This window comes from Cupressus sempervirens, chromosome 1 (genome assembly GCF_028749045.1).
Source record: "Cupressus sempervirens isolate cs-2001-9-10 chromosome 1, ASM2874904v1, whole genome shotgun sequence".
In the NCBI taxonomy this organism is placed as follows: Eukaryota; Viridiplantae; Streptophyta; class Pinopsida; order Cupressales; family Cupressaceae; genus Cupressus; species Cupressus sempervirens.
In genome coordinates, this window is record NC_143118.1 from 446343378 (window position 1) to 446366352 (window position 22975).

Below are 22975 nucleotides of genomic sequence, written 5' to 3' on the forward strand. Positions count from 1 at the left end.
CATACACACTTGCACTCACTCATTCAAGAGATTCATTTATTGTTGTGTTTGGAAGAGCACATCAAACACCCCCCCATCTTAACACACCAACAAGACCTCTCATGGGTGTCCTTGTTGAGCTGTAGAGGTGGATGGAAGGTTGGATTTGTTGGTTTCTTAGGGTTGCAAAACCCAAGCAAGCATTAGTTGGTATTTTTTTTCTTTTCATTTTGATAAGTCTTTGATGCAATTTCAAAATTTTAAACTAGTGTTTGTTTGTCAACCCATGCCTCTTGTAGGTCTCATTTTCTAGCACACATTTTGGCACGCCCGGTGGTACTCACATCCTTGGTTTCATTTCAAAATTTCATAAATGACCTGGGTTCAGTCATAAAACATCGCATTGTCATCTCCGCAGGTCGCAACATTGTCTCCATTTGTCATTTGTGCATACCATCGTCTCTGCAGACAAGCGTCTATGCAGATCTATGTCTCCGCAGACTAGTGTCTGCGCTGTTTAGCGTCTCTATGGTAATTCCATGCAATATCCTTATTTTAGTTCTATCATCTCTGCCTTTAGTTCTGTCGTCCCAGCTTTTAGTTCTATCATCTATGCTTTTAGCTCTGTCATCTACGCTTTTGGCTCTATCGTCTACGCTTTTGGTTCTGTCATCTCCGCTTTTAGTTCTGTCGTCTGCATTTCTAGTTCTGTAGTCTATGTTTTTGGTTCTGTCGTCTTCACTTTTAGTTCTATCGTCTCTATTTTTAGTTCTGTCGTCTGCGTTTCTAGTTCTTTCATCTGCGTTTCTGGTTCTGTCATCTCTGAGGTTAGTTCTGTCATCTTTGAGTCTATTTTGTTGTCTGCATAGTTTGGCATTTGCATGTTTTGTCGTCTTCGTGTTTTGGCGTCTACGCCTATATTTTAGCATCTCTGCATTTTACCAGAATTGTTCAATTTCTAATAATAATTTTTACTAACTGATTGACTTGCAGGTTTTAACTAACGATTTTCATGTAGAGAAGTAACTTTAAAAACATTAAAAACAAAACCAATAGTGATTTTCATCACTAAGGGAGATTTGTAGTGATTTTTATCACTTAAACCTTAAAGGATAATGAACTTGAATGGATTAAACACTTTCATTTGAATGCATGAACATTTAGATTAACAAACATTTGAACTTTGGTGCTTAAAATTGACATGAATGTGTAGGGTAGCAAACATTTGGACTTTGGTGCTTAAAAAAAACATGAATGTTTAGGGTAGAAGACACCTTTGGATTTGGTGCTTAAAAAGAATTCACACCATCTTGAATTCTTTAAAGGATAATGAACATGTATGCCTAGGCTACATAATATTTAGAATTGGCGCTTAAAATGGACATGTATGTCTAGGCTAGATCACATTTGGGTTTGGTGCTTAAAATGAAGTCATACACTCTTGAATGCCCTAAGGTAAATTGACTTTATTTCTTGCATTTTTTTTTTTAGCATTTTACTTTTATGCACTCGCTTTACTTTCTTGTTGACAAACCCACATTTTCATTTACGTTGGCGCTATTTCAAGTTGGAAAGAATCGTGCATGTTTTAATCACGAGTGTCTTCAAGTAGATAGAAAACTTAAAGCTTCATTGGGAAAGAACAAGTGTTTTTTAAACCCCAAGGCCACTTGCGTATTCTCTCCCCTCGCACCTTTGGGCAATCTTGGGTGCACAAGAAATAAGTGGTTTTGTTTTTTATTTTTAGGAGGCCTACTTGGGGATTTCATCACCCCTTGGGATGACTTCAACTCTAGTGTTCTGGTGGAGTATAAAAATTGGGAGGTGAATCAAAAGACACCTCTCTTGGAAGTGGAATATTGTCACTCTTGGCTAAGCTCCAAAGAACTTTATACCTTTGGAAAGTGAAGGAGGAGATTTGGGTTACTGTCTCCCCCTGGTTGTGTGGTAGTATTTCCTTTCATCTACAGATTTGGGCCTCACGTACCTTGTGTATATCGAGGACTCCCTCTAGATAAGCCTTGTTCATCTTAAAGATAGCCTTATTAGGGTTGTTGGTGTGTTCAATGTGCTTGTTCAAACATTCAAAAAACCAAAGCCAAAACATGAAACAAGTTCTAAAATGAGTGAAATTTTGAGGTAACCTTTTATTGAGTGAAATAGGTTAAGTGATGTCTTCTTGACTCACGATTACTGTTGGTAGTTTGCGTTTTGGTTGGGTTTAGTCACTCTAAATTTGGGTCTTATTTTATTCTTGCCATGACTGATAAAGTCAACCAAGTCAAACATACGCAAGTGAAATTGTCCAAACCACTTGTCTACAAGGAAAGGAAGAACCTCGCATACGGTGACAAAAAATTCTGATATGCTATCAAAGACATTCAAAAAGAAGGAGCTACACATGACCGTTATGATAGAATTGAATACAATGAAAAACTTTGAAATTGGTCTGCTTTCCTAGGAGTGAACCCAAGGTTTTTATTTCCTGTAAATGAGGATTGAGATAGCTGCATTAGTAACCACAACCATATCTACCTCCATCTTTCCAAATTCCTAGTCTTCCACCTTCAAATTTTCTTCTAGAGAGCTTAAACCTTAAAACATCTTTTGACAATACAACACTAGACCTTTCATCCATAAGCAAACATTTATCCTAATCACGCTTACTTATTTGGGATCATAAGTCTATCTCCAAATAGTAAGAAATCAATTTGGTGTCCTATCTTGCCTACAAGATCACTTGGCTATCTTTGGTAGGAGAAAGATACTACTATCCTCTAATCATTCTTTATTTGCTAAACCAAGGTCTTTTGTTCAAACTTGGGTAGTTGACCCTTTAATCACCTAAGGTTAATAACACTCATTCTCATTTTCTTTTTCTTCCATAATCTTCCACCCATTGGCTTGATCACTCTTGTATGGTACACACACGATCAAGAAGGTTCACATTTAATCCCATGTCACATTTGTGGGAATCATTGAGGCAATCAGAGATGGAGAATCCTTTTCCTCCACTCACAACTTCATTAGGGAATACAATTCCCTCTAGCTCAAACCTTGGTATACCTAACTCCACATCCACACAAGAACCAAAAGATCCCTTACATAACACAACTTTGGGAGATAATGATGAAGAAATATGCCAAGATGAAGATCCTATTGACCCTAATGATGTACCTAGTGATGTAAGGACATTCCTTGCAGACCCCTACAATGTGGAAATGATGGAAAAATCCATTAGGGCAAACAAAACTGAGATATTCCTAAATTTGGTCAAGGATGGTGTTAATGTTCCCCTGAGCTTTGATGAGAACACTTTGTTTAGACAAATTACAAAAGGTGGTGCACCCGTGTTGCCCACTTCAAATGCAGCTTCGACTTCTAGCAAAGGGAAAGAAACCATGATGATGACTAGTGCTATGCCTAAATCTAGCACTTCAACACAACCTACATTTCAATTGAGTGTGGAACATATTCAACAAATCATTAGTGCCATGCCTAATGTTACCACACATGCTAGTATTCCACAATCTACCTTGACAACTTCAACTGTGGGATGCTTAGGCATTGGACAAGTGCCTACTCAACCAATGGCAATTCCGACACAACCAATGCACTCTTCTTATTTACAAGTGCCAACCACTATGGTAAAGACATCCGTGCCAATTCCAACAACTACATATCAATACATTGGCCAAAGTGGAGTGCTTCCACCACCTCCCACTACATTTGGGACTCCCCATAATTTAGGAGGTGGATTTGTGAGCACACAACAATCACAAGTGCAACCTAATCAAGATTTGGCTCAACAATTCCAAGAATTGCAAAATTTGGTCCTTAACATGAACAAAAAAGGGGTGAAGGATGTCTCTTTTGAGGAAATTTGTCCTTTTCCATTTGATAAATCCATTAATATGGTGCCATTTCCAACCAGTTTTGAAATACCTAAATTTGACAAGTATACGGGAGAGACATGCCCCGTCACCCATCTCAAGGAATTTTCCATTTTGTGCCAAGACCTAGCCTACAATGATAACTATCTTAAGAGACTCTTTGCACGAAGTCTTGGAGGCCCCCCACTTGAGTGGTTAATGAATTTACCTAAGGGATCCTTTACTTCATTCAATGATTTGACAAGCAAGTTTATAGCACAATACTCTTACAACATTGAACATCATGCATCATTCAGTGACTTGTGCAACACAAAACAATGAAACGGAGAAACTTTTGCCAACTTCCTACAAAGGGGGAGACATCTTGCTAATCGTATGCCATATAAAATCAAAGATTTCCATCTTGTGGATATATTTATCAAGAACTTGATACCTGAAATTTCCTTCCACATGAAAATGGCTAGCCCCAAAGACTTTTCCACTTTAGTCAAAAAGGGCAAGAATATTGAAAATGGACTTTTGGAAAAAGGTACCATCAAACATTATAATTCATCATCCTCCAACAATGAGTCAAACAACAATAGAAAACCCAAATTCTGGTCCAAGAATAAGGGTGTTACACATGATGGTGTTACTGATGTCAAAAACCTTCAAGGAGGGAACAACAACAACTACCGCAATCGAAACAACAACAATTCAAATCATGACAATCAAAGCAATCAACAATCTAGAAATCAAACATAATTCTTTCCACGTAACAACTACAATCATGACTATGATCAAAATAGAAAGTTCACTAACTTTCATGAACCTTTGGAGACCACCTTTCAAAAATTAGTGGATCACAACTTGATGGTATTTCCTAACACACATCCTTTTGATGAAAATCAACCAAAATCAAAGTGGTATAGGGAAAATGAATATTGTAAATACCACCGTATCAAAGGACATGACACCAACAAATGTATCAAACTCAAAGTTTTTATCCAAAATCTTGTTGATGATGGGGAAATTGAAGTAGAAGGAGGTCCAACTTCTAAAAATGCTAAATTGAAGATATTTCAAAAACCATTTCCCGATCACAACAATGATAATAACAATACCAATAATGTGAATCAAGCATCCACATTGAATGCATTACCTTATGATTATTCTACTAACCACATCTCAGGGTTTGAATCCTTATGTGGTCACATTGAAGAAGTAGATGTCCATGTGAATACCCTTGTTTTGCAAGCGGCTAATTATGATGCCACCACTCGATGAGGAAGACTCACTTTGCAAGCTGCCACTCCCAATAACACTAATCCAACAATGCCACATGTGCCTGCTGTGCCATCCACCTCACAAAGGCCCACTTCTCACTATGATGTGTTGTCCCAGCTAGGTAAGGCTCCTGCATAAATCTCCATTCTTGAGCTTCTTACCACATCACCCATCCATAAAGAGATCTTGGAGAAGGCTCTTTTAGAGTCTCATGTTCCTGAAAATATTAATGCTTCCCAATTTACTACTATGATTGGAAACCTTGCCGCTCAACAACACCTTGTCTTTACAGATAAAGATTTCCAAGGTCTTGATCCCCACCATAATTTGTCACTCCACATTGAAGTCCTTATACAACGACATAAGATTAAAAGAGTCCTTATAGAAAATGGATCCGGTTTGAACCTTTGTACATTGAAAATGATTCATTTCTTGGGGCTACTAGAGGATCTCCTAGATGTTAATAAAAGGATCACAATAAAAGCATATGATGAAAGAGAAAGAGAATCAAAAGGAGTCATCATGTTGCCTCTAAAGGTTGGACCAGCCATCATAAATACTGAATGCTATGTCTTAGAGTTGGATTTTCCATATAACATCTTGCTTAATAGACCGTGGATACATACACTAAAGGCGGTCCCATCCACCTATCATCAATGTTTGAAATTCCCCCACCAAGGAAGAGAAATCACAATCCTAGGGGATCCCACTCCTTTTGAATTTTGTAAAAGATTGGAAGGTGCACCAATGAATTTTTGTCCAATAAGTGAGTTTGCCAAAGTTGTGCCTAAATCTCTCACCATAACAGAACCACCTTCCACAATAGTACCAGAATTAGCTAATGAGGATTCAAGCTCCCACAAGGGAAAAGAGAAGGTTGGAGATACTAAAATTAACACCATAGGAAAGAAGGTCACTTTTGCTGATTTAGGAATGGGAGAGTATAAGTTTGAAAATGCCTTGTGTGTGGGACAACTACCACTCTCCCCTTGTTCCTTTGGAAAACCTTCTCAATTGTTACCTTCTACTAATAAGGAAACCATGCAAGTTAGCAAGACAACATTTGAGCATTGGGGTTCACTTAGTGATGAGCACATGGAAGATAATATCCTAGATTGGCTATATTATGATGAAAAAGATGAACCTGTGGAGTTTCCTAAGGATAAATATGTTAAGGCACCTCCCATTATTGTAAACATGGGATACCATGGTACCGGCCTTGGACCGAAAGAGGACGGAATTAGACAACCCTTAGAAGCTAATAGCTATCTTAAAGGATGAGGATTGGGCTCCAATAAACCTAAGGTATCCTTTGCTGAAAACTATTGTATAGTTGAACCTGATTCTGAGACTGAAGAGGAGGAATTCTTCGAAGTACCTTTCCAATACATTGAAGATGACCTAGATAATTATGTCCATTCCATTACCATAGATGACCTTTCATCCATTAACCTACCTCTCACCAATCCTGACATAATAGACTGGGATCTTCAAGATACACCACTAGCTCTTGATATCTGTAAGTCTGATGAAGCAGTGATGGCACTTTTTGGCCTTAAGAATCTCCGAGAATACAAACATGAGATTTGATACAATGAGGAAGCCTACTTTGGTAGCCAAGTCAACTCTCTTAGTCACAAAACTGAAAAAGAAAATAAAAATGGAAAAACAAAAGACACATCCTCTAGTGAAAACCCCCCTGGGGCGCTTTTGGATGAAGAAAAAGATAAAATAAAGGATGCATCTTCTGGTGAAAACCTCTTAGAGGCACCAGAGGAGGGAGAGCTTGACTTGCCATTTAGATCCTTGCCACCAGAAAAATCACCTATTTTGAATGAAGACACAATTCCAGTCAACTTGGGAACAAAGGATAGTCCACAAATCACCTACATTACTGCTATCTTAAGTCTTGAGGAACAAAAAGCCATGACTGAATTCTTAAAAAAGGGAAAAACCAATTTTGCATGGACATACAAAGACATGCCTGGCTTAGATACAGATTTGGTTATGCATCATTTGACAGTTGATCCCAAGATGAAACCAGTAAAGAAAAAGTTGCGCAAAATGCACCCTAAGGTAGCACTCCTAGTCAAAGCAGAGTTACAGAAAATGTTAGAGGAAAAGTTCATCCATCCTATTGACTATCTTGAGTGGGTCTTCAACATTTTTCCTGTAGGAAAAGCATCTGGGGGCATCCGTGTTTGTTTAGATTTTTGAGATTTAAATCTTGCATGTCCTAAGGATGATTTTTCACTTCCTAACATAGACATCATAGTGGATTTGACTGCTAGACATGAGATGTTGTCTTTGATGGATGGATTTTTTAGTTATAACCAAATTAGGATTATAGAAGAGGATCAACATATAATGGTATTCACCACCCCATGGGGAACCTTTTGTTATCAGGTCATGCCTTTTGGCTTGAAAAATTCTGACGCCACTTATCAACGCGCAATGACTACCATATTCCATGATCTTCTACATGTCATAATGGAAGACTATGTTGATGATATTCTAGGAAAGTCCAAGATAAGGGAATCTCACATTGATGTCCTTACCACTATTTTTGATAGATTGGAAAAATATAAAGTGCATCTTAATCCTAAGAAGTGTGTATTTGGGGTCAAATCAAGCAAATTGTTAGGCTACATTGTGTCAAGAAGAGGTATTGAGGTAGATCCAGCAAAAGTGAAGGCCATCATGGATATGCCTCCACCTACCACATTGAAACAACTTCATAGTTTTCAAGGAAAGTTACAATCTATTAGGAGATTCATATCACAACTAGCAGATAAAGTCCATCCACTTCAGCATTTGCTTTGCAAGGGAAACAAGTTTCAATGGGATTGTATATGCCAAAAAGCATTTGAACAAATTAAGACATATTTGGCTAATCCTCCAGTTTTAGTACCTCCAGTTGCGGGATGACCATTGATTCTATACATTTCAGTTACTTCAGTTTCCTTAGGAGCACTTTTGGCACAGTTAGATGATAAGGGGAATGAGCAAGCCATATATTACCTCAGTTAAACACTAGTCGGCTATGAGTTAAACTACACTACTATTGAGAGAGCATGTTTGGCTGTAGTCTTTTGTACACAAAAATTACGTCATTATATGCTTAATCATTCTACATATCTCATTGCCAAGATAAATCTACTCAAGTATTTGCTATCAAAAGCCGCCCTCACTGGTCGAGCAACAAAATGGGTCTTAATTTTAAGTGAGTTCGACATTGTTTATAAGGATCGTAAGGACATTAAAGGACAAGTAATTGCAGACCAGCTTGCTAAAGCTCCTCTTCAAGGGAACCATCCCATTGTAGCAAATTTTCTAGATGACACAATTATGACCCTAGCCCCTACTACACCATGGAAATTGTTTTTTGATGGATCCTTTACACAAAAGGGATCAGGGGTAGGAATTTTGTTTGTAACACCACAAGGGGATCTCATTCCAAAGTCTTATAAAATCTCATTCTCTTGCACAAAAAATATAGCTGAGTATGAAGGTTTAATCATAGGACTACGTCAAGCTATCAGATGGAATATCAAAAACCTTCTTGTCTTTGGAGACTCACAATTGGTCATTAAACAAGTCACAGATGCATACCACACCAAGGATGAGAAATTGTTGCCCTACTGTAGAATAGTTGAGGATCTTAAGCAACATTTTACAGAGATTTTTTTTCAGCAGATTCCAAGGGCTAATAATAAAGCAGCAAATGCCATGGCTACTATTGCTTCTATGATTTCCATGCTAGAGTATAGTCCTAAATGTGAGTTTCTCATTGAGAATCTTTTTACTCCTTCTTATGAACAAACTGATTCAGAATTGGTGTGTGAGATTGTTAGTCCTGAGTCTCCATGGTATGCTGAAATTTTTGCCTATTTACGTCACAAAACCATTCCCATAGCCCTCACCCCAACCCAAAGCAAACCCTTCATCTATCGAACCACCCGCTATACCATCCTAGGTGATACACTTTGATGGAACCCTCCTTCGATGTCTTAGATTAGATGAAGCCTGAATGATGTTAGAAGAGGTTCACCAAGAGATTTGTGGTGCCCACTCTAGTGGCCTTATGTTAGAGAAAAAGATTCTTAGGACAGGTTACTATTGGCCCACTATGGAAGCAGATGCATATCAGTTTGTGAAAAGATGTGTTCCATGTCAGCAGCATGGCGATTTGATACACGCACCTGCCCAAGACCTTCAGGCCACCATCACTCCATGGCCCTTTTCCCGCCGGGGATTCAATCTTGTTGGTCAAATATACCCAAATTCCTCAAATGGCCACAACTACATTATTGCCGCCACTGAGTACTTCACAAAGTGGGTCGAGGCTATTCCATTAACCTACATCACTAGAAAATAGATTTCAAAGTTCATCCTAAATTAAATTATTTGTCATTTCGGTATACCTCAAGATATCATGACTGATAATGGAAGCCCCTTCAAAAATCAAGAGGTTGCCACACTATGTAGGAAATTCGACATCACCCAACATTTTTCCACCAGATACTACCCCCAAGGAAATGGCCAAGCTAAAGCTACCAATAAAACCATCTTGAAAATCCTAAAGAAAATCATTGATGCAGCTGGCCGTGATTGGCACATCCAAATTGCTCCCGCCCTTTAGGCCTACTGTACCTCCATTTGTACCCCCACAGGAGCCACCCCATTTTTCCTTGTTTATGGTTCCAAAGCTGTCTTGCCCATCAAAATTGAGCTCCCTTCCCTCAGAATCTCTCTCAAGAACCTCATATCTGAAGAGGATTACCGAGTTGCTCGCTTGCAAGAGCTAACACTCCTTGATGAGAGACAACTGAATGCCCTAAACCACCTCCACATGTATCAAAATTGCCTTCAGCTTCAATATCATAAGAAAGTCAAGCCATGGGAATTTGAAGTAGGTGACTTAGTTTTGTAGCATAACATGAAGAACCTCCAGAACCATGAAAAGAAAGGAAAATTTGAGGCAAATTGGCTAGGTTCGTTTATCATTACAGCCAAATATGGTTCTGGGGCCTATCAGATTGCTACTCTAGAGAGAGATCCGCTCCCTGAGCCTGTAAATATCCAGCATCTCAAGCGGTTCTATGCTTGAGCCTTTGTAGTTCTTGTACAATGTTTATAGTCCCGAAAAAATCCAAAAAAATTAGAAAATCCAAAAAATTCATAAAATGTTCCTGAAAAAAGTCCTAAAAAGCAGAATAATGTTCCTGAAAAAAGTATGGATTCATCCATTTTCTATAAGGCTCATTTTGCTTCATTCCATTCCACCATTCCACTTCCCTTGTGCAAAGTCTTATCTAGTGTTTTGCATTTCATGCATCCAATAAAAGACCTCCTATCTGCGAGGCTTCATTTCACTTCCATCTTTTGAAAGACCTCTAGTCTGCGAGGCATTTTTTTGTCAAGTGATTGTCATCCCATTACGCTGAGCTTTTTCACAACAGTGATCACCCTTGGACTTACACAAAATCACCATTTAAGACTTAATGCTTCAAGAAACTTGTTCGCTTCATAGCTCTTGCCGACAACAAACAATTTTATGATCATTTGACATTTCAACTTGACACACTTTCATAGGATGAACCCTTCCTATAGGTGACATTATGACATTCACTTCTAGACCTAAGGTTCTTGGCAAGAACTGTGGATTGAATAACTACTTGGTCATGACATTTCTTTTTGGTTGATTTTATTTGTGTGTTAGTGATAGCCTTTTATGGTGCACCTTGATCTTCCATATTTTCGTCGTACTAGAATAGCTGTCATTAACTACACATGTTTTTGGTGGTATGATCTGTTTTTGAGACTTTACTTCATGTGTGTCAGTTTCAGGTTATGTTAATGCATTGCGTAATGGGGGTAATGGGTTAGCACACGTCCCACCAAAGATCCCTAAAAGACTTTGGGTGTGTCCAGACCTCTCCATTGCATATATGACATTTGATCCATCATGACTATGAAAACTACACCTATTATCCTAAAGTCTCTATGGTTTTGTATGTCTAGTCCACGCAAAAGAGTCATGGTATTTATGCTTCTATAGCATATAATGCATAAACTCATTTTGCAAAATCAACTTAAGGTGTGCTCTCCATATAAACACAACAAAATCTCTTGATATCATGTAATTAGGATGCATGTAGTTTAGGGTTTCATTCGAGTCGTGCTTGAGACAAGGTCCTATTTATTTCCTCCCTCCTATGCTAGGCTACTGGGTTTTTATGAGTGACAGTTATGATAGATATCCATTTAGTTCATTTCCATTAGGTTGCATTAACTTCTCATTATGGCATTCATTCATTTTCCATTACAATAGTATTCATTTGATTCATCTCATTTAGTGTTTCTTAGACTTTTTTTTTAGTTCATTGCATTGGTTTATTAATTGCATACACTTTAGTCATCACATCTAGGGGCATCTACATCGTCTCACATATATCTAGTACATCCTTGCATACATCTCATAAATTTGCATCACACACATGTTAGACATCATATATATGCATACATCATAGGAAACATCACATAGCATCACATCCTGCATCACCAACATTAGTATCCACATCATAAATCCATACATATGCATCACATACATCCATACACATCGAATCATCAAATCATGCCATGTATATATCTCAAAAATAATGTCTGTATAGTCCATATACATCATGTAGAAGCATGTAGTACAAATGCATCATCAAAATAGTTGCATCTGCACATATCTGTCAAAAATACTGATCACCCTATACAATCAAGTAGCTGACTATGAGGGCCCTGCCCCCCCTGTATCCCCCCCTTGAGGAGGTCTCTGCTATCCTATGGACTGCTCTGATCTAGCTCTACCACCTGAGATCCATGAGCTAGCTCCCCTCTCAAAATCTGGTTGTTGCTGGTCAGCAGGCATGACCTCCTTGTAAAGTGACCTATAATAGGTTGCCTCTCGTATGGCCCGCATCTCTGCTTGGCTAGCTGTGAGGGCTGCCTGCAACATTGTGACGGCTACCCTTGGTTGTACCATTTGCATGGCTATGTCCCGCTGTCTGCGGTATTTGTCCAGCTACGCCTGTTGGGTGGCCCGCTCGACCTGTAAGGTAGCTACCTCCGCTCGGAGCCTCTCTACCTCTACCCAATCCTCCACCCATGTCTGGGTGCCCATCCCTGCAAATTCCCTAGCATCCACCCATGCCTGTAAGGCTGCTAAGGCCTCCTGTGAACTGTCCCCCCTGACCCTCTGCACCTGTAGCTTTGCTTGTATGGCCCCCATGGCTTGCTCTAAGCTGTCTGCTTGTGCCTGCTGCACCTGTGCTACCCCCTGTAGATGGGCTACCTTTTTCTGAAAGCTATTCTTCTTGGCCCTAACCATGTCTAGGTCCTCCCCCTATACCTGTCCTTGCGGAAGTGCCTACGGTGGTGCCTGTGGTGGTGCCTGCGATGGTGCCTGTGCCTGTGCCTATGCCTGTACCTGTACCTATACCTAGGGTGCTATTTGTGGTGGCCCCTATGCTAGTACTAGCCCTGGCCATCTTCGTGCTCAAACTCTACACTCGTGCGGTCCCTCCTGTGCCCCATGAGCTGGTGGTGGCATCATGGCTACCTGCCCACCATCCCTTGCTCCACCCCCCTCTCCCAGTGCTTGCTTTGCTGGCGACGGTGCCCCTAGCACTGTCAACCTGACCCATTGGTGGGCTGCCCACCACTGTGTGTATGCCAGTGTCATACCTATGTCTCCCCTATCTTGGTCGTGCATCCATGGCACTGCTGCCATCCCCATCCAAGAAGATCGGGCCAATCGTAGGTGGTCCCATGTCCCCATAGCTAGCCATACTCTCATGACACCATAGGATATAAGAATATGTCTGCCACTATATCTTGTACCCTGCCAAACTGTCATCGCACTCGAGAGGGCATATAGCGCATGATCATGCGCATGGATTGGCCAATGATCTAGCAGTCTGTCTATGTGTACGGGAGGTACATCTGATCCTCTATGTCATCCTCACCCGCTGCTACCAGTGTCTGCCCCCACTGCTCTACCCCATAGTATGGAGTCCACTCAAACATGATGATCTTGTCTATACATCAATACTAAAACCCCATAGACTCTGTCGAGGTATACTAGATAGGAGGTCGATATTTACAGGCATATGGCTCACTAGGCTGCCTGGTCTCTCGCTGAGTGATCAACCGTGTGACTCTAATGTGCTCCCATGACTAGACCATTAGTAGTGTCAGTCCTAGTCCCATAGTGCGCTAGGTCCGATATGCACACATGCGCAAATCGTGACACAACTCAGCCAGGATAGTCTATCCCCAACAATACACTGCTCCCTCCTCCTATAGTAGAGTGCTCAGCACTCGTGCCCACCCGATCAACCACCCATGTCCTGCATGATTTGGCAGCATCTGCCATATCAGTGAGGCTAGGTATACTACTAGCCTCGGTAGCCTCTGCTCTAATGCACCCCTCCACGACAACCATGATCGCTGGATGGGAAATCTTTGTTGCCATTGGCCAAAGCACTCCCTCAAAAATGGATCTGACCCCTCCAGTACATACTCTGGGTATGCACCTCTAATCGACACTCATAGGATCTGCCACACATCCAAGAGTGTGACTATGGTCTCCCCTGTCGAAAGATGGAAACTCCTAGTGGGTGTGTGCCATCACTCTATGAGAGCCGATAGCTATACTGAATGGGCCCTCAGATCTGGGCACTCATGAACGTGCTCTAGCCTGCATAGCTGCACGTGTCCCCAATCTGCAGCCATCGACCTCTCCTGTATCATCATGGTCAGAGGATAGTGCTTCCTTGAACTAAACACCACCATCTCCTGTTGTAGCATAGACATGCAGAGTGTCAATTTTGCTAGCTTGTGATGTCCCTATAGTGCAACATCTTCCCTTACGTCCCCCTATTCTACCCTCATTGGCGTGGCGATTTTCGACGTAGACACCAATCTGCATAACCATTGATCAGCGGAGATGCTGATACATGTAGACGTCGATCAGTGGAGACGCTGATTCACGCAGACGCTAGTTCCATGTGTTGTCATCTTTGGAAACGATGATGTATATTTTGTCGTCTCCATGCCCTTGTTGTCTGCGCAGATGACAGGCTAAATCTTGTCATCTCTACGAGCGGTTTTCTCTCTTTTGGCGTCTGCACAAATGATAGGATGTATCCTGTCATCTCTGCAGATGCTAAGATCCCTTCTTTGTCATTTGTGTAGACGATAGGTTAGAGACTATCATCTCCACCCAGACCTTTATTTAGCACATTTATTGCTTCATAAATGTGGCTAGTCTAGCCTAACTTACCAAAACATGAAGAGGATCAGATGACTTACTGGTGGGCCCATCTCTGATGCTCACTGATGCTCTCGCACGTGCTCACCAAGCTATAATCGATCAATAGGGTCCATATCAGCTCTATGTGCTTTACTCGTGGTGTGACAATGACCTTCTTTGGGCCCCTCGAAGGCTTATATAGACCCCCCGGTGGACCCTGTTTGAGCCCCGCTCTTCCCTGAGTCGTATCTGTCTCCTGTTTACTCGCAAATCATGCAAATGTTGTCATTTATTCCTTTTTTTTTCTCGTCCTTCTTTCTTAAGACCTTTTTTGCAAAAATTGCCAAAAATTTATTTTTTGCGTAATTTTTGCGACGGGGCACCCTCCTCTTCTATCGTCCCCATAGGACTCCTTCCTTATCTGGGGCAACATATATTTTCTTTTCTTTGATATGATGTTGTTCCAATATCACATCAAAGAGGGGCAAAATGTAGACGTTTAAAATCATCCCTAAACATTATATTAATTAATTTTAATATTTCCTGTGACAGTGTAATTAATTATTAATTAATTGATTATATTGTTCACATTCTTCTACTTATTTAATTATATTAATTAATTAAATAAGTTCATTCTCTTAAGTATTTAAATTTTATTTAAATACTTCTAGCCTTAATGTGTTAAATTAATTTAACACATGACCCTCCATCTTTCTCTTTTTTTAAATAAATTTCATTTATTTAAATCCTCACATCCTATTAATTCCTCTAAACCCATGATTAAATTAAATCTCATTTAATTTAGTCTTAAACCTAACCTAGAGCCTAGTCTACACCCATCATTTTCATCCTCTTAAGCCTAATCCCACTTAATCATTCTTAATTATCTCCCTAATCCTCCTCATTAGCCTAAGAGTGTGCTCACACATGTGTGAGATGGCATGCCTGCACACTCTTGTCTCCCACTCTTCTTCTCAAGTTTGCTCACACATGTGTGAGCAAACTTTGAATTTTTTACCATTTGCATGGCTTGCATGTCACCTAATGTGGCACTTACTTGGATGCCACCTCACCAAGCCCTCCCTCAAGCCTATAAATAGAGGGCTTGTCTCAAGCATTTGCATCTCCCATTATTTGCATTGTTACCATGTTGGTTTGAGATTTGAGTTTGCATTCATAGTTTGAGCTTTCATGATAGTTTGAGCTTGCATTGATAGAGTCTCATAGTGATTTTGTAGGTTCATACTACCAATTTGGTAGTTGATTTAGTTTACATTATGAAATGTTAATCTAATTTCTACATGCATTTGTAGCTTCATTTTAGCTTGCATTCTTATCATAGTTTTCATATTTAGTTAGTTCTTGCATTACATATCATCTTCACCTTTGAATGCCTTAAAGAATGGCTCTCTCCATAGCCATTTCTTGAGGTGTTCTTCATCTCATTTAGTCTAGGTTCATACCTTACTTGCATACACACTTGCACTCACTCACTCAAGAGATTCATTTATTGTTGTGTTTGGGAGAGCACATCAAACCCCCCCCCCCCCCATCTTAACACACCAACAATACCTCTCATGGGTGTCCTTGTTGAGCTGTAGAGGTGGCTGGAAGGTTGGATTTGTTGGTTGCTTAGGGTTGCAAAACTCAAGCAAGCATTAGTTGGTATTTTTGTTCTTTTCGTTTTGATAAGCCTTTGATACAATTTCAAGATTTTAAACTAGTGTTTGTTTGTTAACCCATGCTTCTTGCAGGTCTCATTTTTTAGCACACAGTATCTAGAAGAAGGTGTGGATGGATAAAAAAATTCAAGAGTTTAATATTGAGATCCAAATCACAAAACTAGTGAGAGGCTAGGGGTTAGCAAAGTTAAGGGCTTAGTCAAATCTAGATGCTAATCAAGTAAATCTAGTATGTGAAGATCTCAAATCAGATACATGTGATATGGATAGCTATTATTGGTATAAAGATGTAATATTTTATTTGCAATACATGAAAGGTCCACCATGCTTAATTGATAATCATAGAAGGTCCTTAAAGTTACAAGCTATCAAATATGTCATTGTGAGTGGTTAGCTATGGTGGAGAAGTATGAAAGATGTATTACTCAAATGTGTTTATAAATATCATTTAGTCAAAATCTTGAATGAAATGCATAGTGGAGTATGTGAAGGGAATTATATAGAGCTAAAAAAAAGCTCATAAAATAATTAGTGCAAGATTTTGGTGGCCTACTCTATTCAAAGATGCATATGAAATTTTGAGAAAGTATGCTCCTTGTAAAAGATTTAGTGGAAAGCTAAAATTCTCTAGAAACATGCCATTGAAATCCATAGAAGTACAAGCACCTTTCCAACAATGGGAAATTGATTTCATAGGTGAAATGTTAACCATGTCTGGTACTGGTTATTCATGGATATTGGTGGCAACAAACTATTTCACAAAGTGGGTGAAGGCTATTCCTACTAGAAATGCTACTAGCAAAGTGATAAACAATTTTTTTTGAATAACATCATAACTATGTTTGGATGTCCTGAGAAAATTGTGACTAATAATGCCATGTGTTTCAGATTAGAAAAATTTATAAAATTTTGTGATAGATGTGGTATTACCAGATCAACTTCATCTCCCTATCATCCAAAAGGAAATGGACAAGATGAATCTACAAATAAGAATTTGTTGAAAGTCATAAAAAGGACTCTGGATGATAACAAGAAGGCATGGTATTCTAAGTTGTATTTGGAAATTTTGGGATAATAGAGTGGCAGTCAAGAAGGAAATAGGTGTCTCACCTTTTGACCTCATATATGGAATCCAAGCTAGAATGCCTCAAAACAATTTAACAGGCCTATATAATTACATCCAAATGTATGATGATGATATCATAGATGATATGAAGGAGAGAATGGATGAATTAATAGGATTGACCAAAAAAACAAAAGAAGCCTCTGCTAGAAATACAAAAATATAGTTGCAGACAAAGCATTTATATGATAGAAAGGCATTGGCAAGAAAATTTGAGCAAGAAGATTTGGTCCTAATGTGGAATACAAGAATTGAGGATAAAGGCAAGCATGACAAGTTTGATCTTGTTCGTCTTGGCCCATATTTGATTGAATCTGCATGGGGTGAAGATTCTTATATTTTGAAGGAATTATCTGGCAACATTCTTGAATTGCCAATTCATGGACAATTCTTGAAGAAATACTTCTGTTGAAGGTATTTTTCTCTCCATGAACAATAGCTAGGTCTGTACATCTTGTAAATCTTTATATATGTGTTCCCCCCCCACCTCTCTCTCTCTCTCTCTCTCTCTCTCTCTCTCTCTCTCTCTATATATATATATATATATATATATATATATATATATATATATATAGTTTTCACCTATTTTGTGAGGTGTTTCTCTCCAAAGTTGTCATAAGTTTTCATGTATGTGGTCTACTTATTCCAGAAGTTATGAATTCTTGCATGGATACAAGTTATCCATCATCCCCAAATAGAGCCACTAATGGCCTAATTTTTCACCTTGCTATAAGTTTTGTAATGTCCTTGTGAAAATAAGGAAGAGAGTATGTTTTTTTTCTTAGAGTTTTTAAAAATATTTCACTCCTCATTAAAAACCCAAGAAAATAGTTGTCTTCTATTTTGGTGAATTATTCAAAAATTGACATCAAGTATAAAATAGGGATACATGAAAAACCTTGGTTATACATTGATTTTTATATCCCTAAGTCCATGGATCATTTTTATGTGTTATAAGTCTTTCCCCTAAGTGTTTTAAGTTGCAATGTTGCAAAATCATTTCAATCACTTCATCACTCCAGTTTGATCTCTAACTATTTTACCAGCCATGAAGTTACAAAAAGGTCATCAAAATAGTTGTCGTAATGTCAGAGGGGTTAGTGTTGACTTTCAAGTTTGGGCTATGAAGAGGAGATTCACTAAAAATTGCAAGGTAATAGCTTGTTTTTGAATTAAGACATTTTAAGTCATGATGATGCAAAGGGTAACTACAACAATCAAAGTCTAAGCCATCACAATGTCACATGTAGTTAAGATTAACCTAGGATTATAGTTATTAAGTGGAGATGTTTTATAATCATGGCTTCACAAGGTAGGTGTGAAAAGTAACCATGATAGTTAAAGTTCATAGGCTATCACTTCATTGCATGTGGTTAAAGTTGACTTGAGGTTAAGGTAGTGAAGTAGTGAAAGCTCATTATCACAGGTTTACATGGTTTAGCTATGAGTTGGAATTTATAGTTACAAAGAAGTGAAGAGAATCAAAGAGTTAATAAAGTAGCTATCACACCATTATAAGGTTTGAGTTGTAGTTAAATTCATTGGTTTTGAAGCCACAAAACAAGGTAGCAATCAATTAGGATAGTCATCACAATATCACATGGTTTAAAAGAGCTATATGTCTAGCTATTGTGAAGAGGCAATGAGGTCAAGATATTGGTCACTATAGCATCACAAGTGATATAAATGCTAAGTCCTAAACTATGGAGAAGTTTCAAAAAGGTAAGTCTGAAGGCTTTTGCTAGTTCATAAGGGTTGAGTAATAGTTTGATTTTAAGGTACTGATGTTGTGAAGAGTTGTAAAGCATCATTTTCTCTTGATTGTCATGGTTAGTAAAGTAAAGGATTAAATGGTTGATAAGTTATGAAATGGTTTAAACAATGTTTTTTTCCACTTCACAAAATGATTGTAAATGGTTGGTTTTAATACTGCGAAGATGCAAACATGGTTAATGGTGCAGTCATCATCACTTTGTTGTGGTCAGTGAAATGTAAAAGCAAACAGTTGTGATGAGGTGATTAAGGCTTAAATAAGGAGTAAATTTTTTTCTAGGTCCACATGGTCAATAACAAAATAAAGTTTCAAAGTGGCCAATGGATTGAAATGTAGTATTGCAAGATTAACATCACAATTAAGCTATTAAGTAGTAAAGATAACCATCTTTAGATGGTCACAACTAGAAGTAAACAAAAATAAGAAACTATAGTGAAATAGAGTGAAAAAGGGGTCACTACTTTGAAACCTTTAGTTTTAAAAGCATAAAACAAAATTAAAATGACCAAGTCTAAGCTAGAAAAAGAAATATGAGATGGAAGTATGAACAATAAAAAAGTGAAAACATAGCCAACTTTTCAAGAAGTGAAAGGATTTTAAACATGTCATTTTTAATGACATTAATTCCACACTTCCATTTATAGAAATGGATAAGTTCAAAGAAGAACAAGCATTTTCATTACCAGTTGCATAGAGTTTGAAGTGCTAGAGTGATTTTAGAGTTGCAGAGTGAATTTTCAGCATACAATATTCAAATTTATTATGATGCTTTGGAATCACGACACTAAAAGAAGGAGAATTAATCATACAAGCAAAAATTAAAGAATCTACTTCGAAGGGAAAAGGCCCTAGCCCTTTTGTAGATGAATGGATGCATATTTTACTAGATTCATTCAATCTTCAATCTATGAATGATCATGCATTTAGAGATCCCTACATTTTTTGTAGAGATGTAGAGGTTCTTGATCAAAATGAAAGTGAATTGTTTTGTTTTTTCTACAAGAATAGGATAGAGAAGGTTCCAATTTCAAAGCCTTGGAAAAGAAACTTGGAAAAACTAATTGTTGTGGTTTCACAACTCACACCCAATTTCTCCTAGAAATGGAGACCTCCTACTTTATTTTTTGGCTTTTCGAATCCCTAGTTTACTGTCTAAGTCTTTTTCTAGTGTCTTTGTTCAGATCCAAGTCTTGGTTCGTAGATCTAGATTCCAGAAACACAATTATGATGAGGACAAGTCTTTTTACAAAGAAAAAGGTGCATGAGCACACCTCCCCTAGTGAGCTAGTGTGCTAGAATTTAAGAGAATTACATGGAGAAGGCATCACCCTTGGTGATGCACAATAGCATAGCACCAATGGGTGCACTGGGTCCTTAGGTCTATAAAAATTGAGACCTACCTTCCCCTTTCACTTTATTTTCTCCTTTTAGCTCCTCTCTATGCACCACCACACCTCCTAAGGTGTGCCTCCCTACCTCTCCTACACTAGCACTCAAACATAAAATAATGTTAAAATACCTATAAAGGTGTGCACCTACACGCTTTCTTAGGTGCCCAGTTGTGCCCCCCTTTTTTTTTCTTTGTAAAGAATTAAAATCCTTAAAAGAAAAAAAAAACACAAAAAATAACAAATAGGGTGTATAGTAGCACACCTAATTAGGTGCATTGTTGCACACTCTTAAATAAAAATCATCCTTTTGTGCCATGTATCTAATGGGTGTGCATCAGTACACCCCATGAGGTGCACTACTATGCAACCCATATCTTTTAAAACTTTGCTAAGGAAATGGCACACCAAGTGCACCTATCAGGTGCACTAGGTGTACCTTTTTTGCAAAAAAAGGTGTAAAATTAGGGTTTCAAGATTTTTTCAAGCAATAAGGGTTTCTATTGCTTTTCATGTCTATATTAGGATTTGATTTAATTATTTTTTATTCAATTCCAAACTAATTAACATTATTGTGTAGATTTAATGGCTTCTTCACTGTACTCCCTTGCTATGAAGGTGGTCCCAAAGCTTGTAGTGTTCAAGTTTCAAGGTGTTCTAACAAAGCCACATTTTCAGTATGATTATTTAGAGATCTAGGACACTAAACTAGGTCACATAGATCTGGGTGCATTCCTAGCACTATGCAACAAACCAATAGAAAGGTCTTCAATGATATGTACTTTGATCTGATCAGGACATGTCAATGCAACATCACACTTAGTATTAATGCAATCCTTAGAGCTCATTATGACACTCACAAAAAAATATGTTCCTAAAGAAAGGATAGTGAAGAGCATAATTGGAGAGATCATCCTAGATCTTCAACCCAAGAATATAGAGAAGGTGTTCCATCTCCCAAAGGTTGATCAATTCATCAAATTAAGCTATCAAAAAGTGGAGAGATGGTATAGGGAACATGTAGATGAAGCTTCTAAGATCATCTAGTCTTCATACCTCATTGAGAAGACTCCTCTAGGAAAAAAAATAAGAAAAGTGGATATGACAAGAGGCTATATGAAGGAAGATATTGGATATTCAATCATACTCTTGAGTAGAGTCATGGGATTGCCAATGTTAGGACATTTGAACATTTGGTTGGATGGTGCATTTTATTGAGATGATCAAAACAATGAAGACACCAATTGATTGGTCTTCTATTCTTAGTGAAAACTTGGGTGAGCAACTAGTGGTGATTAAGAATAAATAGAAGTTATAGATGACATCATATTTGGTATACTTTCTAGTTGCAAGGGTGATGAATTATCTAGGGCTTTACAAAAGAGGCAGTATGCAGGATGTAAACATGTAGCCATATATAGTATATCCTCAACTGGTTAAGAAAAGGCTTCAAGATCATAGCAAGGAATACAAGATCATAAATGATGCATTTATATTCACAATAATCTGGTTCATTGAAGGAGATTATGCAAAGAGGATGTCAAAGGAGGAAATGGCTAAGATTTTAGGGGTTAGAACCTATTACATCTATTGAGTTGTTCTATTCTGGGTTGATCTTGTGACCTACTAGAATCCATTTAGTTGAAGATAAATTTGATTTTTCATAAGGAGGCCTTTGCTAGTTCATTTTGATTTTAGATGAGATGAATAACATGCACATTGCTTCAAAATAAAACACACAAAAAGAACTATTTTTTTGTATTTTTATATTTTTTATGAATGGAATCTAATAATACAACTAGTATGAAGTCCTATTCTAAAAAGGGGGTTACTAAAGAAAATATAAAACTTAAATCAAATAACATGAAAGTAAAATTCTAATGGACATAAGCTATAGAAAATGACATGTCTATGAGTTAAGCTTTCAAAGAAATTGGTAGGTAACCAATGAAAGAAGGAACAATGCTTCCTTGATTCCACTAATGCAATCATCGATGAGAAACTTAGTGATCGTATGATGTTTCACCCTTCATCAACCCACAAGGCCACAGAAAGTGCACTCATGCAAGATGAAAAGTTATGTAGGCACAATTTGATGATTTCTTCTCAAGCTAGTTGCATTAGCAGAATTTGTCAAAACCATACCAAACACCAAAATTAATGAATCACACAAACAGAAACAAAGCAATAAACTTTTGTCTCAATCACAATTCCATGAACATAAATTCACAAAAATATGACACATTTAGGTAAGAATCACTACACTCCAAATGTGAGCACTAAAAGCATAATTTTATTGCAAAATAATGGTGGCCCCAATTACATATTACAATGGAGTATTTATAAGAAATTGTCTCCTCAATTTGTGTTGAGAGTGAGAGATATTTTAATGCAATAAAATTCTTTTAACAAACTAATTATATACAAACTAACAATCTAACTGGTGCTAAGTAGGACTCCATCCATTTTTTATTCATTAATTGGATGCATGAGCCTTTACGTGTCAAAAATAAAGAATTTATGAGAGAAGAAAGAATGAGAAAACCTTCAGTCAAAGTGGAAG